Here is a 5,581-nt window from a genome sequence, read left to right on the forward strand (position 1 = left end):
TTTGAATGACAATCTGTCATGTGATTTTTTCAAATCTAGACCTTGACCCTGCAACCCCTTTTCTAAACCATCTTCTCCCCTGTTCATTGGCTTCAGTTAGCTATGTGCATGTTTGAGTAAAAGTTTTGGAATTTGGCCCTTTCACTAGAGAACTTCACAGCACCATGAGTAATAAATGTCAGTGGATTGTGCAGAATCTTGGGTTTCCATGGAAACCGTGTATATATAAAAAAAAAAGGCAACTAGCATTTTAAATTACAGCTATCATGGATTCAGAAGAATGCATACATCATCTGAATACTGAATGGGGTGTTCCAGTTGTACTCAGTGTGGTTCTCCATGTGTGTGTTTGCACACACGAGAGTGTATGTGTGTGTTCTCTCAGCCGACAGCTTCAATATTGCTATGAAAGCAATCTGGTTTTAAAGTTTTTTATTTTTAAGACCAAATAACTTGAGTTGTATTTGCAATATGCTTCAGCTCCTATGAAATTAGAATAGAAGATGCCGCATCAGTCGTAAGTTTTTTGGGAACAACCTATTTTTAATGTTAAGCTGCTTCAAACCCCCCTCCCCAGTGTTCTAGGATGTTAACCGATGTAACACAAATGGCTTTTTATACAGTTCTGAATAATGTTAACACACAACACTGGTTGAGACCATGAATGGAAATAAACATCTATTTAAATTGACAGGTCTTTTCAATACAAAAATAAAATCAGATTTTTTCAAAGTAGATTATGTTTGCTTTGTTTCCTTTGGGAAATCACAGTTCTGTCAGTTTTTCTCTAACTTAACTTCCATCACAGAACTATCATGAGCTGCTTGTGCTGAGGAAATCTGACGTGACAAAATAACACATTGGCTATTGATTGCTGTCGTAGAGTGAGAAAAGCACCCCTACTCCATTCCCTAGCCAAGACTCCACTCCCTCCATCCTAGTTTCTTCAAAAAGAAGATAAAATCCTTATCCTTGGACAGGAATCTTTTCTAGTTCAAGCTCTGTGCTCAGTACTGCAAAATGGGAAGAGCCCTCAACTTGTATTGACTTTAGCATCCCTGACTAAGCTCAGAAGCCACGTAATGATGCTCTGTTGAGGAAAAATCTCCTTGGCATTGCGACCTCAAGTGCTACTTCACCCGCATCCCTCATTTTAACTGATAGAAAAACTGTATGAGGGGTTAACATGGAGCATTTAGAAAGACGCACTGGTTTGAAGCAGCTCTTGCACCTGAAATTTTGTAATTCTCAACTTGCTGTGTGGATTAGTGGCTGGCCTGCTAATCATGATGCATTTATCTGGCTTTTGAAACGAGCTCAACCAGCCTCTTCACCCCAGCTCATTGTACACGCTGTCCTCTATGTATGTTCCCCAGGCGGCATGTCCCCAGTAGGATAATGGCTTTAGTTTTCTTAAAGTGAACCAGTATGGGCAGTGTGGCTCTGGGTGCATCTGTCTCAGTGGCTGTGTCAAACATGTGCCATCTTAGCTAGAGGTTGATAGGGTTTTAATAGTATAAACACCCCCAAATCTTTATTCCATCACTGTGTGTTCTTGGGGAAAAAAATAAATAAATAGGGCTTTACCTCTGCTCAGTAATAATTCATGTTCGCCACTCCTCCCCTTTGGCTTGCTTTGCCTGACATGGCTTTTGTGCAGAAAGGACTAAATACAGCTCAGTCAACATTTGCTAGTCAACTTTTTCAATAGTGAATTCCTCCCTGCGGGCACTTCATCTGTTTTCCACAAACAAGCTTCATTAGCTGTTTCAATACTGAAAAATCAAATTTTGGGGTTTATTTTGTTTTGCTTTTTAAAAACAAGATCCAACTACATCTCTTCCTGTGTTCTAGCAAGCAGAACGGTGTTAGAAAAAATTGTTTTGGACCTTTTCAGCATGATCTAAACTAAAATTTTGTTTTATTTGAGCCTTGCCATGTGATACTTGTTCCTCTCTAATGGGTTGGTTTGTTGTCCTGGTGGTGTAAGTCACTGTCACTTTGCCATTAAAGGCTCCAAGAAAACAAATAATCTTCCATTCAGAGCAGGCTGCTAATTTTGCCCTTGTATTCTTCCTTACTAATGCTGTAACATATCTGTGAATGCTACTTTTATGAGAAATTGCTCTTAGGACGAGAGTAGATGGCCGCAAGTTGCATCAGGGGAGGTTTAGACTGGATATTAGGAAAAATTTCTTCACTGAAAGAGTCCTCAGACATTGGGACAGGTTGCCCAGGGAGGTGGTTGAGTCACCATCCCTGGAGGTATTCAAAAGACACGTGGATGAGGCGCTTAGGGACATGGTTTAGGGGTGAACTTAGTAGGGTTACGTTAACGGTTGGACTTGATGATCTTGGAGGTCTTTTCCAACCTTAGTGATTCTGTGAAATAGCTTACCTTTCTGTAACCTGTTGTTGCAGCCTATTGTCCCAACTACCAACTGCACAAGACAAGATTGCAGCGCACATCTGCTCAGCACCAGACAGCTGGAGAAGGGCGTCTTACCTTCCTTGTGCCTTGTGCCGAGTTCTGCTCTGGTGCTGCTGAAACAAAGAGGAGAAGTTCAGGGAGGAGAGGAAGCATGGGGCTTTGCTTCTCAATTTTTTTTTTTTTCCCCCCCTTTGAAAGCAATTCCTTAACACTGAAGATTAGGGAAACAGTTTCTATTCTGGGTGATGAGTAAAGCATATTAAGAGTCTTAGCAGAGACTTTGGATGATGCTAAGGGGCATCTTCTAACCGCAGAACTTGTGTTCCTTCCCATACCTTTTTTTTTTTTTAAAAAAAATCTCTGTTCCCCAAAGCCGAGGAATGGTAATTAAAGTGTAGCTGCAGGAATAATGACAGATACGGGCCCCTCGCCTACACCTTTTCATCACCGCACCCATCTCCCATCTGTTTTTTGTTTGCCCTAAAGCTTAAGTGGTTTCAAGATCCTCCTCTTGCACGCACGTTCTCACCATGTGCCCATTTTAAATCTCTCCAGGTATTTTAACGAATTAATTAATTGCCAGTTGCTGACCTGAACACAAGTACATCCTGTAAGTCCTGACTTGCATCAGGCGCCTTTCTTAGCACAGCAGCCCTTCTGGGGGCTACTCCAAATCTAAACCTTCGTGTTGTCCAATAACTTTCCGTTCTAAACCACTCCGTGTAACCCTGATGCTGGCTTTCCCTGCCAAAGCGGGAAAGGCAAGGGTGGCATTAAGGACATGAAAGGCAGTATTTCGGGAAGCACCCAACCACATAATCTCCTTGGAATATTTTAGGGTTTTCCCATTGTAGTGGGTATCAGCACTACCTCAAACTACCATGGGGCAAGTCCAGTAAGAGCAGGTGGGGTTTGTAATAGCACCTGTAATACTGGTAGATTGTCCCCTCTAAGAAAGTCTTCTTGTAAAGGGGGTGCTAGTGCTTCCCGTAGCGTTATTGGGTAATAACCTGGAACACGAGCCGTTGAAACGTGGTCAGTGCTGGAATCCATGTAGTACCATGTGAGAACAAAATGCTGTAATGATAATTGCTCATTATCTAATTATACAAGAACTTACAGCCCCGGAGCGTGAACAACTAATTGAATGGTTATCCGCTTTTAAAATGGCAACAAAGAAATGAGGAATAGTCATTCTTTTGGCTCTTGTTCCAGTCCTGTCAGCAAAGTCACGTGTCCCTCAAAAGGTGAACGAGGCCGTCCAGGACGGACAGAGCTCTCCCCATCCCGATGCTCTGAATGCCGTAGGGGGTTATTGAGGCAGGGAACTCACTTTTAGGAGAGTAGAGTAGGCTGCTTACTCAAAAGCAACTCAACTTTTGAGCTGCAACTCAAAGTTACGGAGGATTCGCTGACCCAGGTTATCCAGGAAGGCAGATGATGCTGGCCTTCAGAGAACTATGGGTCACCTTTCACGTTCAAGGATTTGCTCGTGCAGAATTTTAAAGAGAATATATTGGGACCACTTGATCCCTTGGTGTGGCTGCAATGTGCTGGGGACAGGCCTTGGTTTTACCCCATGTTGGGGCACGCTGTTACCACCAAGGAAAAGAGCTCCCCGTTAAAAAAAAGCAGCAGCATTTCTCTGTATGATGAAAGACCCTGCAGCTTTTGCACCAGCAGTAGTAGACCTCTGTAAAACTCTTATCCTGAGTGTTGAATCCACCAACGATTAGCACCCTAGGCTCTAATTTAACTTTCCAAAAAGTACCAGCCAGCTTCTACCTCATCTTGAGGCACATGCCTTCCTTCAGAGCCCTCATTCCTGCCTCTCAGCATTTGTACGCTATTGCTCCATTTGCAAAAACACCAAGCACCTCACTGCTTAAACCAGGGCCCCCCAAGTACGAGGAACACGCCAGCCTTTTCAGAGCAAAGCAAACAAACACCCCCGACCTGCTGTTCTTCACTGTTGCGGGATGAAGGCAGGCAGTAAGCGTGGCTCAGCAGGTATCAGCAGGACAACGCTCTTCTCGTGTCACAGCGCTGCTCCAGCAAGCAACCGGTGCTGAGCTTCTGTGGGATTTGGAAACGAAGCGTTCCTCTGCCTGTCCTGCCTATGAAACCCAATACTATAGGCATTCTCAAAGCGCAGGCTGTAGGCAATAAAACACAATCGCGCAGTTGTGGTGCTCCCCGGCAGCTCACCGCTCACACCCGGGACACGGCAGACAGTGGTTTAGAGCTGTTGGCTTTGGAGAGGGCTGCAAAGCCCAGCCATCTACCCCACCAGAAAAGCCCCTCAAACATCACCACCCAACACACAGAAAGCAGAATTTGTGCCCTTTCCAGACGCAGGGACTAATGATTTTAATCAGAAAGGCATAGTTGCGAGTGGGAACAACATTTCAGCAAGCGCAGCGACACCCAGGCAATTTCTGGGGAGCATCTGATGCCCCCTTGTCCACATCCCCGCGGTAACAGGGGTGTGTACATTTTTGGGTTGCCATTGATTACAGAGCTGTTAGCTGGATGTCTTTTCTAGTCAAGCTGGCTTTTTCCCCACTTTCCCCAAATACCTGGTGCAAGTTTCTGCTGTTAAAGGGGAGTACTAACTTGGGAGGTAGGTTGGTCCCTTATAAATCAGAACGCTTGCTATTTTTGGAGGTTTTCTTAAGGAGTGGAGTGGGTCAGAAGGAAGTGACTCCTTTTTTTTTTTTAAATTCCCCATCCCCCCTGACATTGTAACACAGTTGTTGCTTTCAAGAATATGCATGGTCTGTTTTCTTCAGACTATTGGCTTGTCTGGTAAAATAATTAGCTGTTAGGCAGACAGAGGGAAAGGATCACATCTGCACAAGACAGGAAGACTGGGACAGTAGAAAGGGGGAAAAAAAATCCCTGCTTGAATCACAGCTGCCCACCATGCGTAGTAACAGAGCTTGCCAAGAATATTCAAATTGATTTAGGGAGAAAAGCTGAGGAAACTGTTTAACCCCAGCCTGCTTGGATCTGTGATGGTATCTCTATGGGCTGCTCCGCTCCGCCTTTGGGCCGAAAGAAGGGTTTTCAAGCCGCGTGTTTCACTAACCATTATTCCTCCTTCCCCCTTCCCCTTTTGCAACTGGAACACAAAACACAGACTAATTG

The sequence above is a fragment of the Gavia stellata genome, chromosome 23 (assembly GCF_030936135.1).
Source record: "Gavia stellata isolate bGavSte3 chromosome 23, bGavSte3.hap2, whole genome shotgun sequence".
Taxonomy (NCBI): Eukaryota; Metazoa; Chordata; class Aves; order Gaviiformes; family Gaviidae; genus Gavia; species Gavia stellata.